The sequence below is a fragment of the Triticum aestivum genome, chromosome 2A, assembly GCF_018294505.1.
Source record: "Triticum aestivum cultivar Chinese Spring chromosome 2A, IWGSC CS RefSeq v2.1, whole genome shotgun sequence".
Classification (NCBI taxonomy): domain Eukaryota; kingdom Viridiplantae; phylum Streptophyta; class Magnoliopsida; order Poales; family Poaceae; genus Triticum; species Triticum aestivum.
In genome coordinates, this window is record NC_057797.1 from 742835841 (window position 1) to 742858116 (window position 22276).

Genomic DNA, 22276 nt, shown 5'->3' on the forward strand with positions numbered 1-22276 from the left:
GGTCCATGGAAAGGTACATGCATAGCCACCACCTCTGCTCTGCACGGCGCCTGACGCGTAGCGGCGGCTCGGCGTGATCGTGGCGGGGTAGGTGTGTCTCGCGTAGGACTTGGTCTGGACGGTCGCCCGTGTCCTTGGCGTCGAGAGTGACCGTCGTTTGATTTAACCGCCACCCTCCGGTTCCACGGCTGACAAGCGCGTCTCGAGCTCCTCGTGCGCCTGGGTGCCCCGTGTGCCACTCCGAGCTTCAGCGCCTCTTCATTGCCAACGCTGAATCCATGTCAGTTGCTGCAGCACGGATGGTGTGTCAATAAGCTCATTGTCAAGTGCAGAGTGCACCCAGCACAGTTGGTAGTTCCCGAGGAAGATCAAGGAGGAGGAGAGTGACGACGTGCACATGAAGGGCACCATGGCAATCAAACTCATGCTGAGTCTTTCGGTACTAGCCGTTTCATTGTTGCTGGGTATATGTAGAAAATGGAACCCTGTCAGACCTATTTTTACAGCTACAAACATTGATTCTTGATGGTTTTATATGAAGAAAGAATTTACTGTATTGCGATGTATATTGTTGTATCCTGACGAGATGAATCAATTGGTGGCATTTATGTATCTGAAAACGATGTCATAGACTGGTTGCAGGTTGTGCGCACCAGGGTGTTTGATTGAGATGGAGCCACTGACGGTGGATGATGTGCTCTGGCAGCTGGAGGGTGTCGAGAAATGACTTTTCCACCTTGAGGAAGGAGCTAGACCGGTAAGCTTAATATCTGAATTTGCTTTCCTCCATGAAACAGTTGTTTTGTACATACATGCATGCATGATTGATAGCGGCTCAACTGTTTGTAAAAAAAAGTAACTGAAGCTCATGGTGGTGTACCGTGTATGTGTGTGTGCATATGGTGTAGTGCATGGGAGGTTAACCAACGTGTGCAGGTGGAAAGAGGGGGGATTCAGATTCAGCCATGTCTGCAAGGAGATATGAATCGGACGGTAAAGAATCAAAACACTGCTTCGCCGGCTGACTGCACGTCTCATGACGGGCGCCGAGCAGAGACGCAGTTCGCAATGCCTACTCACCTCGAGGTTCATCTATTCGAAGTCCTGGTGCTGCCTCTTCATGATACAATGCCCACCTGATCGCTGTCGGTTGCACCAAGGTCCTACGCCAAAGAGATTGTTCCTGTCATGCTCGACAAGATGATGAAGTCCAGCCATTACCGTACCAAGGCCATGTTGGTCATTCTCTGGGCGATATAACAAAAGTAGAGGGGCAACAACCAAATATGTTGTGACCCATAGATTGTGTAACAACGTCCGAGATGGGTTGATGAGGCTGCCTCCTAAGAAGACGCAGATCGGAGAACGCTAAGAGTGGCCTCGCTGGTTACCAGTGGCGGAGCTTAGTGGAACCCTGCAGGGGCCATGGCCCCCCCAGGTTTGAGTAAATTAGTGAAGAAATTTTTTCTGGGACAACATAGACTAGAGAAAACAGTCTGCTTGGCCCCCCCAAATGTTCATATTTTCTAATTGGCCCCCCCATTGATCCTTGTCAAGCTCCGCCACTGCTGGTTACGGTTCCAAGATGACACATATCACGTTGTTCTAACCAGAATGAATGTCTTGTAGGCTCGAAAAGGGGATTTTAATTCCTTATATTCATGTGTTCTTATGTTTTTTTAGTAAGATCTAATAGAGAAACAAAATATTACGGTAGTGAGCTTTTGCAAAAGCAAATGTTAATTGTTATCCCAAAAAATATATGTTCGATAGTATATGACAGATCGTTGCAATTGCTAAGAAGAGATGAAAAACGAATTTCTTCGGTTGAAAGTTTAATATTTGGCCATATCTTTGTGTAGCTTTGACGTGCTTGTAGAGGATAACATAATGTGGTATTGAGATCCACATGGTGAATATAGCCACTACTATCTCTTTTAGTGTTCCAAATTCCTACTTCAGGGTGGAGGTATGTGTACCGACATGGCTTACATTTGAATACATGCACTTTGCTTTTGAGTTCTCAATTAGTTGCTCATCTTTGGTAGATTGTGTGTGTTGTGTGCAAGAAAGTCGTTTGGAGATTTGACTTGCATACTTTCATAGAGCTGCTTCTTGAAGAAATTGTCCTAATACATGCAGGAATAAGTAGTCGAACTGATGAGAGAAAGGGAGGGATAGAGAGAGAGAATAACAAGAAAAAAAACTCAATCACAATTGATGTTGAATCATAAGAACATATATGTCCCCGCGCAAACCACCAGGCCACTTGGTCGCAGGTGCTACATAAGATGCGAGATTTCTTTTATAGCATCTTGAACACCGCTGGGCTGGCTGTTGGGCCCATCGCGGATACGTTCCGTTAATTACTCATTTTCTTTTTTTAATTATAATATTATTACATTTTTGTCCAATTTTTAACATTTCCGTTAATTTAAATATTTAATAAGAATTAAGTGGACTTTTTTTAGAAGATACTATTACATGCACGGCCCAAATTTTATGTGTCCTCACTAGGACCACAAGCATGCACAATTATTGTGTAACCTCATTATATTATTCAAATACGCAACTATTGCAAAAATTATATGCCCAACACACAGTTTTTTTACTTACTCGTATATTTATTATATTTTTGTAAACACACTATTATTAAAAAGTTGATAACATATATTAAAAAATGTTATCATAATAAATTTAGAAATGAAATAAATAACTCATCATGTATTAAGAAAATGTTCAACATAAATTACAAAAATGTTCATCATATATTAGAAAATTGTTCAACATAAATACAAAAATGTACACCGTATATTAAGAAAAATGTGTGAACATATATGTTTGTTTGTGTTTCCCTATTTACAAAAAGTTCATCGTATATTAAAAAGATGTGTATATTAAAATTTTCTTATTAAATGTTATACGATACTGAAAAAGGTTATATGATATTAAAAAACGTCATCACATCATATAATTAAAAAATGTTCATTGCATCATATATTACAAAAGTGTATCATATTTTAATATACAATGATCTTATTGAAATATAAGATGAACATTTAAATATACGATGACCTTTTTCTGTACTATAAAAATGTTCATCCAACACATATATTATATACACAATGTGTGTAACTTTTTCTATATATGATACGCACACTGCGTACGGCCCGAAGAATACCCATCTGAGAAAAGGCAAAAGAGACACGCAAAAAAAACAGGAATAAAAACAAGTACAGGAAAAAAAACGAAATGGTCCAAACTAGAAAAGCGTGCACTTCAAGAGGAGATGTGCTGTGGCGCAATGGCAGCGACGTTGCGCTGCGAACCCGCCATCGCTAGTTCGAATCCTGGCATTGCGCTGGGCACGCCTGTAGTTTTTTCTTTAAAAATCCTGGCAGGGCCCTTTTTACCAAACCAGGGATAGATGCGTAATTAAATAAGAGGTAAGGGTCTTTTTTGGAAAAGAACATGCCACATCAGCACCTGAGAGGCGGGCCCTAACGGTCAGATACACCGTCAATACGCGGTTTAGACTATTTTATAACAGGCAGTCCCAAACATGATACTGACATGTAAAAATTACGAAAAATTGTATCAATCCATCACCACCGCCTCAAATATTGTACTATCGTGTAATTTACTCCGAGCGACGCGCCCCTGCCAAGCTGTCACGTCCGCGCCGCGAGCAACAAGGGAGGAGGGCCAGAAGACCCCGCCGCCGCCGACGACGACCGGGCTTCACCCGGCGGCGTCGAGGAGGAGAGGAGGTGAGGAAGAGGGCTGGTGCGGCGGCGGCTAGGGTTCGCCCTGCCGCCCGCGGGAGCGGCTCGGGCGAGACAAGGGTCCAAAAAACAGTCCGTCGCGTCTTTGCTTTGTACCGTCACGTCTCCAGCTGCCTACATACGTGCGCACGCTGGACGCCTACACTGTTCCATTAACTTCCGTTGCAACGTACGTACGTACGTACGGCCTTTCAACGTCAGAGAACTTATATATGCTGCCGCGCATGGGGCACGGCGCGGACACGTACGTGGATACCCTGACACACTGCCTGTTTCCGACACGGCAGTAATTGGATCGATCTCGCCCGATCGCATGTGAATACTAAACTACACATGATGTGAGTCTGAGTTGTTGCTGTTCGTCCTGTGCCACGGCATGCAAGTTTTTTTTTTTTTTTTGAAATTTACGGCATGCAAGTTTTAATGTGTATATGATCCATTCAAGTGCCTTGTATACGTACGTACAGTACCTAGCATTTACAAGAGCACTGGCAGAAATCATGCGTGGGTAAATCTCAGGAACTTGGCATTGCTTCTTGTGCTACTCCTAGATTCTTGCGTACGTTGCTCGCATCAATGCCTAGATAACTGGGCCGAGTTGGATGGATCTGAAGATCTAGAGTTTTTTTTTCGCGTGTGACCGCTGGCACATGCATGCATGCATGCATGGCACCCACAAGCAGAAACATCGTACAACAACTGGGGCGTTCTTTACTTGCTCGGCATCAACAACCTCTCGATCGATCCATCCATCGTGCATTGCATTGTTAAACATGGATCGATCGTCTTTGTTATTCAGGGTTATATGGGTAGTGAGCTCACGGCTGACGCATTTGGCATGGCAAACACAGTTGCCGCCAGCATAAACTAGCCATGGTGGATTGGTGGTGGTAACCTTTGATACTAGCACGCTAATACTAAAGCATCCTTGATTTGCCTCACTGATTATCTCAGGAAAGGACCACACATAAACAACCGAAGCTTCATTTTGTTGCACTCATTGATCAGAGCGTCAACGCAACCATCTGATCGCCGCCTTATCGACCAACATGTATCTAAACATATACAGCTTGGAGCTGTTCCAGATATTTTACAGAAAATGCAGTGATGCATGCACCTGATCCATCCAAGAAACCAGAGTTATTATTAACCTGCCTGCAGCTAGCAGTGCAGGCCGGTACGTACAGGAAGATACTCCTGCAGTGGCTGGTAGTACACTGCTGGAGGCTATGGCTGATGTTACACTACCATGGCCATGGCCGGCCGAGCCGTCCCGTCCCGTAGTGGAACAACAGCGGAGAGGCCGGCGATGTCGTCGTTGTCGCCCCCGCCGTTACAGTAGGAATGTTCGGAGATGCTGCCACAGTTGCTCACTGTAAGTTGGAGCGATGTTGGAGTTGGTCTCCACTGTGACTCACATCTCAGTCAGAGACCAGCCGATCGAGCTGCTACTGCTCGTGAGACGCGACATTTCTCGGGTGAGCTACTGTTCGGGACTGTGTCGGCGGGAACAGCAAAGCTCAAGGAGGTAAGGTGAGGCTATTCTCGACGGGTACGTTCTCTGCAAGTGCCACAACTCGCTTACCATCCGTTTTTTTCTTGGACGATGCTACACAGCGCCCACGCGCTAGGCGGGCGGATCTGGCGGCCGGTAACTAAGGAAAGTTCCTCCCTGTCGGATCCCACCATGTGCAAAAAAGGAAAGTAACCCACTCCCATGCCCATGTCTCCAGAAGAAAAAGATAAAAGAAACAACCTCCCCCCCCCCCCCCCCCTCCACCACGTGATCTCCATGCCTACCCACCACAGGGGAAACCCTAAGCCCCAGGTTTCTGTAGCGACAATATCCTTTCCCCCAGCCGCCGCCGCCCACCATGTCGTAGCAGTGGCGAGCTTCTCCCTCCCGCAGCAAAAAAAACAGAGTAAAAAACAGGGTAAAAAAGGTTGCAGAAGATCGAAATCACCGTGAAAGAACACAAAAGCTTGCCTGCAACTCTTCTTGTGTGATCAGGCAACAACCTGAACAAAACGTGGGCAAAAGAATTGCCAAGATTGGGCAAATTTCCCCAAGTGAACTACAGCAAAGGTAACAAGGTTGTTCCAATTTTTTTGACCATGAGATCCTTTTTAGTTCTACTCTCCAGATGTTCCTCCTGTACTTCAGTGTTGCAGCTTTGCCTTCTATACATCAGTGTTTGAATCATGGCCCCAAATCTATCCCTTCTTCTTGCCCCCTGTACAACCATGGTGCTAGACAAAAGTTGCTTGCTCTTCAATAGTTTCTTGCCTGTAGTTATGCACCTTGCTTCTGCAAAAAAAAACAGACTAATTAATTGCAGAAATCTTGCCTGTTGATATTGTAGAAAAAATTGTTAACAATCAGGGTATGGCAAACTATTGTAGTTGCTTACAAAAGGTCCAGTATCTTAAGAAACAGGGGTAAAAACTGGGCAAAAAATAATCAGTAAGGGGAGAAGTATAGTTGCTTACAAAAAAAACAAAAAAGAAAAAGGCAAAAGAAAAAGTCTGATATGTGAACCTAGCAATGATTCAGTAAAAAAATGCTCCCTGCTCATTTAGTATATGTATTAATTCCTACAACTATTTTGTCTTTTGAAATGTGCAGATGGCCGGCCTTGATCTCAATGAGCTTCCCGACGACTTTGTTGACTGTGATGGTGGTCCCCTGTTCTGTACACAAGCCCCACCTGAAAAAAAATCCCCATTTCAATCGAGGGGGTGGGCGAGTCGCCAGATTTGTGTTCTGCTGCTGTCCAAGATGTCGTAGGTGTGGGGTTCCGTGTTGTGGCTAGTACTGGTGTGTCTGATGCGACGGCAACTGTCGAAACTATCGTGCCCGCACCTGCCATGTTCAGCCCGGCTGCAGCTGTGCCTAGCAATGGTGGGCAAGGTCGTGCAAGTAGCGCTGGCTTGTTAGGTTTTGATGAGAATGAGGTGCGATCTAGCCCACAGGAACCTTATGTTGGCATGGAGTTTGACACAGTTGAAGGTGCTAAGGAGCACTACAAAGCTTACTCTCACAGAATTGGGTTCTCGATGAAAGCCAACACTTCCAGGAGGTCTTCGTACACTAATGTGCTTGAGAAGCAGACTTTTTGTTGCAACAAGTCGGGGAAGCCTAAAATCAATGATGATGCCCGCACAACCGTGTTTGAGAAACTAACCTCAGATTCTGATGACCGTGGCGATGGACAAGATGTTGGGAGTAAGCAAGCAGGGTGTAGTTCTTATAAATCTCCAGGGGGGCTTGTTAAGAAGAGGAGAAGAGAGTTTATCAAACAGACGGGCTGTCGAGCAAAAATGACAGTCAAGCTGACTAATAACAAGTGGGTGGTCACAGGTGTTGTTGCAGACCACAATCGTAGACTAATTGACAAGCCATCTCTCACTAAATACCTCCGCTCTCACCAAGGCATCCCGCCGGAAGAGGTTGAGTTCCTGGAAATATTGCATAGGTGCAACATGGAAACAGGTCGCATGATGACTGTTATGTCTGAATTCTATGGCCAAGCTGTAATTGTGCCGTACACAACAAAAACGATAAGCAACATGAGAACTAACCTTCGCAGTGCTGAGGCAAATGAAGGTGATTTGGCTAAGACAGTTGCCTACTTCGAGCAAAAGCAGGAAGAAGACCCAAGCTTCTTCTTCAAAATCAAAAAGGATGGAATAGGAAGAGCTGAGAATTTGTTTTGGGTTGATGGGAGGGCCCGAGAGGCTTAAGTAAAAGCTTACAATGGTTGCATCTCTTTTCACACGACCTACTTGACGAATATGTGTAACATGCCCTTTGCTCCATTTATTGGGATGAACAGGCATGTGTAGTCTTTCATGCTGGGGTGTGACTTCTTGCGGCAAGAGCTTGAGACTAGCTTTGATTGATTGTTTGGGGCCTTTCTTGAAGCGATGCATGGCATTGCACCGCTCAACATCATAACTGACCAAGATCAGGCGATGAAAAACGCTATAGCAAACATTTTCCCATTCGCAGTTCACCGTAGTTGCCGCTGGCATATCATTAAGAAAGCCCAAGAGAAGTTGGGTGCTTACTTGGCTAGGCATCCTGAGCTAGCTAAAGAATTTAATGAGGTGATAGACTTGAGCATGACTCCTGAGGAGTTTGAGGCAAGGTGGGCTGCTATGGTTGAGAAGCATGGTATTGCTGGCGATAAACGCTTTGATGATCTCTATGCGATCAAGCATCTTTGGGTCCCTTGCTAATTTAGGAATTGTTTCTTCCCATTCCTCCAGTCGACTCAATGGAGTGAAGGCTTCAATGCTGTCCTAAAAAGGTACGTGAACCCACAAAATTCTGTGCTCAACTTTGTGAAGCAATATGAGAAGATAAATGACAAGATCTTGGTGAAAGAAGGGGGTAATGATTACTGAACAGATGAGCTTGAGCCAAGGCTTTGGTCCCTGTTCCCAATTGTGAAGCAAGCCTTGCGAGTTTACACAAGGGATATATACTACAGGTTTCAACATGAGTTTTCTTTGATTGGCATGTATAATGTTAGGCCTCAAGGCGGCAACATGTACCTGCTTGAGCCTAACAGAATTTATGCAGGGATTTATGGGCGTAAACTGTACATGGTAACAACGCAGGTTGATCAACAAGAGTACGGTTGTGAGTGTTGCAAGTTTTACAGGGATGGGCTACTTTGTGTCCACATCTTGAAAGTGTTCACCCACCTTGGTGTTGATGAGATACCTGAGCGTTTACATACCGCCTAGATGGACTCGGAACGCATTTCTTACTGATTTGCCCCCTGACACACAAGTCCCTGATGCCATGCCTCAAGAGTCTCTGCAGCAAATAAGGCACGTTTCCCTGAATACTATGTTTGGCAAAATCTCTAAATTGGGCAGTATGTCCGATGCAGGAGCAGCTTTGTGCAAGTCCTATGGGCGCGCGTTGGAGACTGAACTGAACCAACTTTATAAATCAAGGAGGAAGAAGAAGCAAACGGCGCCAGCTAAGTCACCAGCCCAATCTGCCCCCACGGAAGCTTCTATTGGAGAGCCTAAAGCCAATCCTTTGTGTAACCCCCCAAAATCTTCTACTAAGGGACGCAAGAGAGACAAGAGGTACTATTCGGGCATTGAGTTGTATCCGAAGAAGAAGACAAAATGTGCATACTGCAAAGAGTTAGGGCACAATTGTGCCACTTGCATGCCTGGTCTAAACCGAAGTGCTTGATGGTTCCAGCAGCGAAAAAAAGAAAAAAGGGGGAATTTGTCTGTGGCCAAACATTGAGTGAAAATGAAAAAGTTGTTCTGGAATATTTTTCATTTGTGTGGAAAAATACCATGTAATTTATGTTCTGTGCTACTGAAACAAAAAGTGGTTGGTGGCATGCCGTTGAAACTGATAACTAAGATTTTTGTACCTTCTTAATGTTGAGCATCTTTGTCCAATTGACATCATTGTGGTCACTCTCCACCATTTTTGCTGTTAGTATCATCCTCATGTTGGCTATGTCTTTTGGCCCATACTCCAGGACATGGGTGCCATCCCAGTTGTCGGTGTTGTATAGCATATATATGCTGCAATCATACCTGTTTTTTGGGGGAGAAAGGAAAACATGGTGGATTTCGTTAGTGTGTCCCGGAAAAATACGAAATGATATTGCTATTTACTAAGGAAAAAATGCAGTACATACACAAATGTTGCAGCAATTTCACCTAGTTAAAAATGATCACATGAAGCATGATCAGAGATAAAAAAATCCAAAAAAAAGAAATCCCTATCACAAATGATGATGCGAACCAAAAATTCAATAAAACAAAAATATGGAGGTAGGCAACTTTGTTTTGGGTGGTCGAGGGTTTTTAGGCGACTTGGTTCGACCGGTGAGGCGACGCTAGGCCTCCTAGGTAGGCGATGTGCGGCCCCACCTCACGTGTTAGGTGACTTTGTTTTGGGTGCTCAAGGGTTTTTAGGCGACTTGGCTCGACCAGTGAGGTGACGCTAGGCCTCCTAGGTAGGCGATGTGCGGCCCCACCTCCCATGTTAGGTGACTTTGTTTTGGGTAGTCAAGGGTTTTTAGGCGACTTGGTTCGACCGGTGAGGCGATTCTAGCCACCTAGGTAGGCGATGTGCGGCCCCACCTCCCGTGTTAGGCGACTTTGTTTTGGGTGCTCAAGGATTTTTAGGCGACTTGGTTCGACCGGTGAGGCGATTCTAGCCACCTAGGTAGGCGATGTGCGGCTCCACCTCCCGTGTTAGGCGACTTTGTTTTGGGTGGTTGAAGGTTTTTAGGCGACTTGGGTCGACCGGTGAGGCGATTCTAGCCACCTAGGTAGGCGATGTGCGGCCTCACCTCTCCCATGTTAGGCGACTTTGTTTTGGGTGGTCGAGGGTTTTTAGGCGACTTGGTTCGACCGGTGAGGCGACGCTAGCCACCTAGGTAGGCGATGTGTGGCCCCACCTCCCGTGTTAGGCGACTTTGTTTTGGGTGGTCGAGGGTTTTTAGGCGATTTGGTTCGACCGGTGAGGCGACGCTAGCCACCTAGGTAGGCAATGCGCGCTCCACCTCTCATGTTAGGCGACTTTGTGTGGGTGGTCGAGGGTTTTTAGGCGACTTGGTTCGACCGGTGAGGCGACGCTAGGCCTCCTAGGTAGGCAATGTGCGGCCCCACCTTCCGTGTTAGGCAACTTTGTTTTGGGTGGTCGAGGGTTTTTAGGCGACTTGGTTCGACCGGTGAGGCGACGCTAGGCACGTAGGTAGGCGATGTGCGGCCCCACCTCCCGTGTTAGGCAACTTTGTTTTGGGTGGTCGAGGGTTTTTAGGCGACTTGGCTCGACCGGTGAGGCGACGCTAGGCCTCCTAGGTAGGCGATGTGCGGCCCCACCTCCCGTGTTAGGCGACTTTGTTTTGGGTGGTCGAGGGTTTCTGGGTGACTTGGTTCGACCGGTGAGGCGACGCTAGGCACGTAGGTAGGCGATGTGCGGCCCCACCTCCCGTGTTAGGAAACTTTGTTTTGGGTGGTCGAGGGTTTTTAGGCGACTTGGCTCGACCGGTGAGGCGACGCTAGGCCTCCTAGGTAGGCGATGTGCGGCCCCACCTCCCGTGTTAGGCGACTTTGTTTGGGTGGTCGAGGGTTTCTGGGTGACTTGGTTCGACCCTTTAGCCGACGCTAGCCACCTAGGCAGGCGATGCGCGCCCCACCTCTCATGTTAGGCGACTTTGTGTGGGTGGTCGAGGGTGTTTAGGCAAGTTGGTCTGACCGGTGAGGCGACGCTAGGCCTCCGAGGTAGGCGATGTGCGCCCCAACTCCCGTGTTAGGCGACTTTGTGTGGGTGGTCGAGGGTTTTTAGGCGACTTGGTTCGACCCGTGAGGCGACGATAGCCACCTAGGTAGGTGATGTGCGCCCCACCTCCCGTGTTTGGCGACTTTGTTTTGGGTGGTCAAGGGTTTTTAGACGACCTGGTTCGACCGGTGAGGCGACACTAGGCCGTGTAGGGAGGCATTTTTTGGTTGGGTGGTCGATTTGTATTAGGCTCGGATAAGAAAAAAATGATAAAACGAAAAAGAAAAAATGCAGAAAAAAAATAAAAATATGGGATAGGGGGGCCCTTGCCTGTTATCCTGCTTTGGGCACTTGATTTCATGGAGTTTCCAATCTGCAATCTGCACACTTGACTTGTTGTAGTGCCTCTCCCAGTTTATTTTGATGCCCTTCATGATTTTGTTCGCAGTTTCTACTAATGCCTTGTCCTTGAACGTCCTTGCCGAGTCCAGTACCTCAAATCGCTTGTCCCTGATGTTCAGCACCATTAGTCAATAATGCCCTGTCTCCTTTGGATTCTCCTTGTCCAGAATCTCGAGTGTAGGAAATGATACCTGCTTGATGAGAGAGTGGGTTGAGATGGGACAAAAAAAGGATAGAGGGAAGCATGAAGAAAACTGCATTGTCATTTTTTTTCTTACTGATTCACATCTGCTTAGCCTCCTGGTTTTGTTGTCAAAATGTTTGTCTATGTCGTTCCTTGTGAAACTATTGTTCTGGAAGAATGTCTAGCAACGGATGGTGATGTAAAAAAAGAGAAGTGGTAACATATTAGTTGTTGTACTTCTATGATAAAAAACTAAAAGAAGATAAAAAAAGGGATAAAGGGGGGAATTCTTACCGCTACTCGTAGTGGCATTAATCTCTTCTTTGGCCTCAACTCTGCTTCCCTCAATGCAATGATTGCCATCTCGGCCACCATGCTGTCCATCTTCTGTCCAGGTGCCATTGATTGTGCAAGTTCATTGCAGCTGATGTAGAGCGCGTCATAGTTTATGATGGGCTTGCTGTTTTGAAATTTGGCACATAGAAATAAAAACAGAAAAAAGATGTTAGTCTCATGTATTGAAACGAAGCAATTGAAAAAGAAACCCCAAAAACCAGACCTAAGAAAAATATTTGATTTCCTTACCTATTGTTGGCTTGCCTTGTGTGGGTCACACTATACTAGCACACAGCATCGTAGATGTCGTGAACTTGCTTTGAGCAGTAGAATGGATCCGTGTTCTCCAGGCGTATGTATGGCGACCTGAGTTGTGGTGGTGCCCTTACAACTCTCCGCCCATGCCCAACTGCTGCTGGAGTCCTTGATGAGCTAGCGACATTTTCTACGTATGTGGTTGCTGTGACTGGTGTTTTTGAATTTTGATTGTTGTTTTGCCTTCCATTTCTTAGCCTCTCCTCCATCTCTAGCATCTCCTTTTCTTTCTTCAATGCAAATGCCTTTTCAGCCACATAGCACACTTTTTGTAGCTCCTCCGAGTCCAATCCCCATTCATCTCCGCTTTCTGACATACATGCATCTAGGTTGCATGGCTTCAGTTCTGTGGATTGGCCTCTGTTGGTGCCCTCATCTTCATGAAAACTCATGTTAAGGTCGAAAGATGGACAACCTTGTGTTGCTCCGACTGGGTGGTTGGTGTAGCTTGATGGTGTGAAGACAGGGTTTGATGAGCCAGCTTGTGCCCATTGCATTGCTTGCTGTTGTGCAAGTGGCCCCAATCGTAGCTTCTCCTTCTCCCTGATCGTAGCCGTTGCCAACTGTGTTGCATGGGCTTCCCTGGATTGCGCTGGTGTGGGTGTTCCCCCTTTCTTTTGGCTGCTAGGGGCTAGGCACGACTTCCTTGTGGTAGGAGTGCTGGAGCTGACCATGTATGGAACACCAGTGGCTGGACTTGGTGTGTGTACAGATGCTTTATGATGCACAAAACGGTCGAGAGGTGGGGCTGATGATATTGGGGTGACATCAAGTATTGTGATTTTTTCACTGCCCAGAGGTGTGTTGCCCTTGTGCCCATTTTCTACTGGTCCATTTGTATTTGCTGTTGTGTGAGTTTGTATTCCAAACCCATTGGTTGCTGTGTGACCCCACTGGTTTACATTGCTTACAAGATTTGCATGGCTGCACTCTGGGGACTTACCTGCTTTTGCACCCTCCCTAGCCGGCTCCATCTCGGGTTCTGACTTCTGTTTCATAGTCACATTTCCACTGTTCCTTGAGGGCAAAATTTTGGATCTGAGTTCGTTTTGCTTTGAAGCTGCGGTCCTTGGGGAGACAAAATCATCAGAGCTGTTTCCACTGCACCTTGCTTGTCCATCTTCCCCTGACTCTGAGCTTGACATAAACTTCGTGTTGTCCTCCGGGATGCCCCCATGATGCTCGGACTCTTTGATTCTTATGCCTGGAATGCGTGCTGCCCTACAACGCTTTGTACTGTGTGAATTGCTCCTAGAGTCCCTGTCATCCTCCCTATCCAGATTGCCAATCTCTTCAATGAAAATACCCATTCTATCCGACCATTCTGAGCACAATGAGCTAACCATTGCAACGATCTTCCCCTTCTTCTGCATTAAGATGCATTTTCATAGGGAAAAAACACACAAAAAAATTGTTAGGAAAAAAATCATGAATCAAAAAAATAAAAGCCGGGTGGTTTTAAAATTGAAGAAGTATTATATAGGAAAAAGTACTGAAAGAAAATTTGAGACTTCACTGTAAAAAACAACTGAAAAGAAAAAATGGAAAGCTAGTGAAATTGTAAAATAAGAAGCTGGAGAACATACACTTATTTTGAATGTGGGTGGCAACTTTGAGAAAACAAACTTCTCGGTCTCCTCATACCCAACAAAAAGACTATTCATACGCCCGTTGCTTGTGTATCTTGGCTTCATCTGGTGGGGTGAGTGAAAAAAGCACATTAGGCTAGTGTTGTTAAGTAGGAAAAAAAATTGCAGCAATTAGGCTAGTGTGTTGCACCTGCCTGAACTAGTTGGGTAACATTGTAAAACAGGACAAAAGAAACACAGAAAACCTGCTTTTAAAAAGGATGGATGAAAAACAAACTCACCCTAAGCTTGCCGTATCCTCCTTGGGGTTTTTTGTCTGCCTTTGCGACTAGCCCTATACGTTTGTTGTCCCATGCCTCTACACGGACTGGTAAATCTAGTATTGCGATGTCTACTACCAGAGAATCTACATATAACACCTGTTTTGCAGACACAAAACAAAGAAAAAGCCGGTAAAAAAAGTTGGGGATCAGTACTATACAACCAAGCATAAGTAGGAAAAAAAGAAAAAGAAAGAAAAAATAACGAAAAAGAGCCTAGCAGGTGGTACTTACGACCATATGGTGCACGCAACAGTTTACAGCCTTCTTCTTGTTGCTACCCCCTAATGAAGCTTTTATCTGATTCACTATAAATGCACAGAAGTTGAGCCTCTTTACTTTCTCTAGGTCGGCGACTATTGGGTAGCATCGAGCACTGACATGTAAGCTTGTTGTAGGGCACATGAAGGTACAAACTACCACAATCAGCCAGGCCCTCATGAAGTCATCGTCTGCTCTCCCATTCATCTCTTTAATCATGGTGCAGACGGTTGTTATCTCGGGGGTGCACCCATTCTGAAAACCAAACCTGCTGTTTATGAAAGATATTGCCTCTGCATCCCACCCGTAGAACACTTCCTCCCCTGAATTGCGAAGACCCAAGGTGTGGTGGACGCTTTCGGCTGTTACGGGGATCTCGCCCCTGCCTGGGACAACGATGCACTCGCTATCTGGGTCGTAGATCTGCATTATCCACCTGCTGAGGTCTGCGGGCATTGTTGTTGCTTCGATCTTCAATATGCCTCCCAGATGGTAAGTTTCTATTAGATCCTTCTGCCGTTGGTCCAAGCTCTTGTTTAACTTTACTAGCCTTGCTGGCGATGCTCTGTTTCTGCCTTCCTGAACTTGCTTCTTCCTAGGACGCCTATGGCCTTGTATTACTCTTGCTGAACCCTGTTAGAAGCGGACATGAAAACACAAAAGAAAAAGGGTGATTCTCTCTGATCCTATGCCGAAAGTCATTTTGGGAAGTGGGCAAGTACCTCGCCAGTCTGTTCATCTGTGGAGCCCTCCATTTTTTTGCTTGCATTTGAAAAAAATGAGTTAGAAGAAACTATTGTTGAAAAACCCTTGCAGAGTACTGGAGGCAAAAACTTGCCTACACAAAAAACACTAAAAAAATAAAAAAATTGGGATGCATATGGGATCCGCTTCAGTTTTGGAAATCGCACCCTACGACCGCACAAAATTTTTGTGCAAAACACAAAAGTAGTGATTGGTTACTTACAAAAAAATATGTACCTGAGATTTATAAATATTAAAGAAGGGCTACCTGCAACTTCATCAGTTCATGTTTTCTCTCCGGGAGTACAACTTATTAGTTTCCCTTGGAGAAGTTCACTGTATAATCATATTGTTGCTTCTAGATGTACAGTCACACTGATGTGTACAATCAAATTACTGATATACTTCCATGATTTCATTTCAGTATGAACGGCGAAGTGCTTGCTTGAGAAAAATGTAGGCATCATTTTGCCTTACAGAAAAAAATAAGATGTGTTGCAGCTATCTGTTAAACCTAACAGTTCATCTGTTTCTTGCTAAATTGCCGTAATCAGTATTAGTACAAAAAGATAACCAGATAACAGACCAAAATGTCATCATAATGCACTGAGAACACTCCTATTCAACACTCATATGTACACGTTTCTTCAGTTTCAAAAACGTAATGCAGTTGCCAACGAAAAATCATGCAAGGCGATGAGCAAAAAATCAAAAAAAAGTGAACGTTTGCTGGCTGCAACGGAGATGGACATTACTGACGAAACAAGCACATTAATACACTTCCATGTTCCTGAAAAGTGTGTTTTGGGCGATCAAACGAGACGTACAGCGAGCCCGGCGTGAATGGCTAGCTGTTCAAAACAATGTCGAAAAAAATCCTGGGCGCATCTGAGCCTTTCCTCGCCTGATTCTCCGCCTCGCTCGAGTGGGCAGGCGGCGGCACGAAACCCAAATATTGTCTCACCTAGCCTAATTCTGGAGGAAACAAAATGCTAAAAATGCCCTCTCTGCATGTGAAAGCAAACTTGCCTACTCAAAAATGCTTTCCTATACACCAATTTGCCTACTGCTTGTACCCCAGGACTAAAGCAAAATACTACAGTATTGCCTACTGAAACACAAATGTATTGCCTACTGAACCACGCACCGCCTGCCAAAAAATTGCTTACTGAAAAAATTGTTCGGGTTGAGCGCCTCTCCTTCCTCATCTCACCCGCGTTGCCCCTACCCCTCGTCGCTTGTGCCTCGTCACCCAGCCCTCGCGCGCACTCCGGCGAGCCCCCCACCCCCACCCCCGGCTGCTCCCACCTTCAGCAGGATCCCCTCGCCCAAGCCCTCGCCTCCTCAAAATCCCCCCTCTCTCCCTCCTCCCCGAGAGCCTCTTCGTTTTGATCTACCCTTGATTCCCCTTGCGGTCGTTGATAACGACATGGCCGTCGGCGAGGAACCCCCAACAGCCATGAGATGTGTGAGCAAGGGGGGAAACCTGGGATGAACTCACCTAGGTCGCTCGAAGCAAGCGAATCTCACTCTCCGGGTGCTCTTCGCTGCCTCGCGCTGGACCACCAGCTCCACCCCCTCCCCGTCGCCGCTGCCTTCTCCTCCTTGTACGGCACGCGCGCGCCGCCCTCGCCTTGTCGAACTGCTACGGGATCCTTCGCCAGGGGGCCGTCGCCGCGCTCGTTGAATTAGACTCCCCGCCGGCTCTCTCGTCGCCCGCGCTCGCGGCGAAGCTAGGGATTTTGTGCCGGATTTGGCTTGTCGCCGAGAAAGAGTGTGAGGTGGGGAACGGGGAAACGGCAGGATAGATGAAGCAGCGCGTCTCCCAAAATTTTGAAGCGACCCGACAAAAAACATCGACACACCTGGTCGGTCCACCAGCCACGTGTCCGTGCGGGGGTAGCGCGAGATGGACGGTCGTGGTGCGGCCGCTGCATCTTGTCTGATAGCGCGTGCGCACCGCACAATGATTAGGTTTTTTCTTTATGGAAGTCTTTATATCTCGGGTTTTTCTTTTATTTTTCAGTGTGACTTACACGGAGTATTTCTATTGAGCACTTAACTGACAGAGGCTGGTCTGGGAGGGCAAAACAAGGTAGGAGGAGACGTTTCTGGGGATAAATTCAGACGGAACTGTTGTTCGGTTGATCATCTTGCTGAGAATGGGCACATCGATATGCCTTAGAAGGGCAAGTCGAGGCGTCGGTTCGATCTGAGGAGGAATATTGGAGGCGTAGAGGAGGCCTTAAGTGGACGCTCAAGGGCGATGCGAACACTGGTTATTTCCACGCGTACGCGAATGGCCGACGCAGGAAATGCCTAATCCTTAGACTACAGATGGAGCAGGGGCTCCTCCTCCAGCAATCGGAGATTTGCAAACACATCTACGACATTTACATCAGCCTGATGGGGACCGACGAGCCTCAGCGCGCAAGGCTGCGCGAGGATGTTTGGCTCCCAGCACAAAAAGTCTTAGAGTCGGAGAACAAAGAGCTGGGGCTCGCGTTTCTCCCCAAGGAGATTGACGCTGCACTCCAAAGCATGAAAACAGACACGGCCCCGGGGCCCGACGGGTGGCCGATGGCGATGTTTAAACACTTCTGGCCATTGTTGCGTGATCCCATCTTCGTGATATGCAATGGCTTCATGCGTGGTTTCGTGGACATTGCTAGGCTAAATTACGGAGTGCTCTCGCTAATCCCGAAGGTGTCGGGTGCGGATAATATCCGCCAGTATAGACCAATAGCGCTTATTAACGTACCTTTCAAGATCTGCGCCAAAGGGTGTGCCACTCGGCTTACTCCGATCGCCCACCACACCATCAGCCGTTCCCAATCTGCTTTCATCCGCGGTAGAAACATTTTGGAGGGACCATTAGCGTTGCAAGAGACCCTCCACGAACTTAGACGCACGCACGAGCCGGCGATTTTACTAAAATTAGACTTCGAAAAGGCTTACGACCGCGTCAACTGGGATTTCCTTAGAAAAATCCTCACTAGCCGAGGCTTCTCGCCGGTGTGGGTGCACAGAGTCATGCAGCTGGTCTCGGGGGGCCAAACTGCGGTCTCGGTGAACGGAGAAGTAGGGCACTTCTTCAGGAACAAGCGTGGCTTACGCCAGGGTGACCCCATGTCACCGCTCTTGTTCAACTTCGTGGCAGATGCACTGGCAGCCTTGCTACGGAAAGCAACGGAGGCAGGCCATATCAAAGGGGTGTTGGGACACCTCATCCCAGGGGGGATTTCGCATCTTCAATATGCGGACGACACGCTTCTGTTGTTCCAACCGGACCTACACAGTGTGGCCACGATTAAAACTCTGTTGATTAGCTTTGAACTTATGTCGGGGCTCAAGGTCAACATCCACAAATGCGAAGTGATGCCCATGGGGCTCGATCCGTCCGAGAGTAGACGAATCGCGGACCAGCTCAATTGCAAACTAGGCGAACTCCCGTTTACCTAACTTGGCCTCCCGTTGGATGCCAAACGTATCTCAATTGATGGCTAGGCCCCGCTTTGGACCAAGGTGGGAGGGCGGGTTTGTCCGTGGAGGGGAAAGTTCCTCTCCTCTGCAGCTCGTCTAGTACTCACGAATGCGAGCCTATCCTCGCTGCCGCAGTTCGCGATGGGGTTGTTCCTCCTGGCAGAAGGGGTTCATGCCAAGATGGACACACCCAGGTCCCGATTCTTTTGGGAAGGGGCGGGACCCAAGCGCAAGTACCATATGGTCAGATGAGACGCGGTGTGTCGACCCAAGGACCTAGGGGGGCTAGGGATCACAAACACACGGATCCTAAACATTGCACTATTGTGCAAATGGATTTGGCAGCTGTCGCAGGGGGCGACGGGTATGTGGTTTGATCCGTTGAGCGCTAAATATTTCCCGAACGGGAACTTTTTCGAAGGCAGGGCGCGGGGCTCACCCTTCTGGAATGATCTACAAGCGGTGCGTCCGGCCTTTGCCCTTGGCGCCAAGTTCGTCGTTGGCAATGGCCGCTCGGTCCGCTTCTGGCTTGACCTTTGGTTGGGAGCGGAGCCCCTTTGGGCCCAATTTCAGGACCTGTACGCCCTGGCAGTCAACCCAGAGATGACGGTCGCGACGGCACTTGCCTCCAACCCTCCGGCGATCCACTTCCGTAGAGAGCTAACGTGTAACGCCCTCGATGCGGCTATATCTCCCACGTGTCGAGGCACGACTTAGAGGCATAACCGCATTGAAAGCAATGTCGCAAGTTAGGCAATATTCACAACATCCCATGTAATATAGATAATAAAAGGGGAGATGCATAGTTGGCTTACACTTGCCACGTCAAACAAAGTACATAAATAGCATTACATCAACCAAACACTCATGGCCCGACTACGACACCAAAATAAAAGATAAACCCAACATGCGACACGGTCCCGATCGCCCCAACCGGGCACCACTACTGATCATCGGGGAAAGACACATAGTAACGGCGTGAGTCCTCATCGAACTCCCACTTGAGCTCAAGCGTGTTATCTGGAACAGGGTCATCAGGCCCTGCATCTTTTTTGGAAGTAATTTGTGAGCCACAGGGACTCAGCAATCTCGCACCCTCGCGATCAAGACTATTTAAGCTTATAGGTAAGGCAAGGTAAGGTATGTGGAGCTGCAGCAAGCGACTAGCATATATGGTGGCTATCCTATTCGCAAAAGAGAGCGAGAAGAGGAGGCAAAGCGCAAACGAGTAACTAGAAGACAACCTGCGGCAAGCATTACTCCAACACCGTGTTCATTTCCCGGACTCCACCGAGAAGAGACTATCACGGTAACTCACACAGTTGATTCATTTTAATTAAGTTAAGATTCAAGTTATCTACAACCGGACATTAACAAATTCCCATCTTCCCATAACCGCGGGCACGGCTTTTGAAATTTCAAATCCCTGTAGGGGAGTCCCAACTTAGCCCATGACAAGCTCTCACGGTCAATGAAGGAATAGACCTCCTCCCGAGACACTCCGATTAGACTCGGTATCCCGGTTCTACAAGACACTTCGACAAGTTAAAACAAATCCAGCAACACCGCCTGAATGTGCCGACAAATCCCGATAGGATCTGCACATATCTCATTCTCAGGGCACACTCAGATGAGCCAGACGTCGGGTAAGCTAGCCCAGAGTTACCCCTGGTAGCCCTGGACATTGCTCGGTTGGACCAACACTCAGAGGAGCACTGGCCTGGGGGGGGGGTTAAAATAAGATGACCCTCGGGCTCCGGAAACCCAAGGGAAAAAGAGGCTAGGTGGAAAATGATAAAACCAAGGTTGGGCATTGCTGGAAAAGCTTTATTCAAGGCGAACTATCAAGGGGTTCCCATTATAACCCAACCGCGTAAGGAACGCAAAATCCGGGAACATAACACTGATATGACGGAAACTAGGGCGGCAAGAGTGGAACAAAACACTAGGCAAAAGGCCGAGCCTTCCACCCTTTACCAAGTATATAGATGCATTAAGATAACAAGGTAATATAATGATATCCCAACAAGTAAATATTGTTCCAACAAGGAACGGTCTCCAATCTTCACCTGCAACTAGCAACGCTATAAGAGGGGCTGAGCAAAGCGGTAACATAGCCAATCAACGGTTTACTAGGACATGGTGGGTTAGAGGTTTGACATGGCAATTTAGGAGGCATGATAAGCAAGTGGTAGGCATCGTAGCATAGGCATAGCAAAAGAGCGAGCATCTAGCAAAGCAAAGATAGTAGTGATTTCGAGGGTATGATCATCTTACCTGCAAAGTTGTCAGAGTTGACTGGATCCTCGAAAGCAAACTCAACGGGCTCCTCGTTAGTGAACTCGTCTCCCGGCTCTACCCAAACAAGACAAACAAGCAACAAGGACACAATCAACCACGTGCAAAGCTCAAACAATATGATGCAAACATGGTATGCTATGCGGGATGCGATATGGGATGCATATGCAATATTTGACAAGGAATGAATGAACCTGGCCTCAACTTGGGAATCCAAGTATGCCACTGGAAAGGTGAGATGAAATCGCTTGAAAACGATATAAAGATCACCGGAATCAGAGTTACGGTTTGGAAATGGCAAGCAATTCAAATATGATCACGTTCTGCGATTTATAGCAAGTAGCCATCTAAATGCAACAAGATGAACATGCTACATCACTCAAATATGATAACAAAATACATGCCAGGGATCCATTCATGATGCTTAACAAACGAGGAGCACTGAGCTACGGCCAATTCATTCATTAACAGGTTCAAATAAGCATAGCAAAAATGCATTTGGTAAACGGATTTCGGACTTAGTGAAATTAACACTTGTCTGAAATTTCAGATCAGGTAGCACACTTTGGAGCATGAAAACTATATGCTACAGGACCTGAACATGGCAAAGTAAAGCATGGCATGGAGCTACTCAAAGATCTTAACAAAAGTCCCTTAGTGACCTTGAGCCAAAAGGGATCAGAAAATACATTTGCAAGCATGTGAACATGGCAAAAACATAATCAGTTCTTAGATTTAGTGAAAAACTGGAGCATGCGAAATCAGATATCAAGTAGGCATGTTTACGAGCTCGATGCACTCACTACAGAGCATGTCATGACAATCTAAGCATACACCCATCAAGAATACACATTATCCAAGCTATACATGGCAAGAACAATAACATAGCATGCACAAATCAACTACAAAATCCTCAGCAAATCGCTAACAAGTAGACAATCTACCCAGATTCATGAAATGACAAAAGTAGAGCTCGATTGACTCAAGCTAGAGTGCTCCATAATTGCAAACAAAGACATGGATGGATAGAGTACTATAAGGTTAACGAAACATCCTTACTGATCATCCTCAAAAGAGGCACATATCACTAGGAAACAACATGAACATATGGCATATTGAGATAAACAGATCAAGGACTTAGTGGAATTGCTAAGTCCCTGAAATCAGCATTAACGAATGCACCACTTTGCAAGCTTGTGCTAGTCACCACACACATCACAAAAATACATGGGTTGCATCTCTGGATAGATGGCAAAACATATAAAAAAACTCATGTAGAGCTC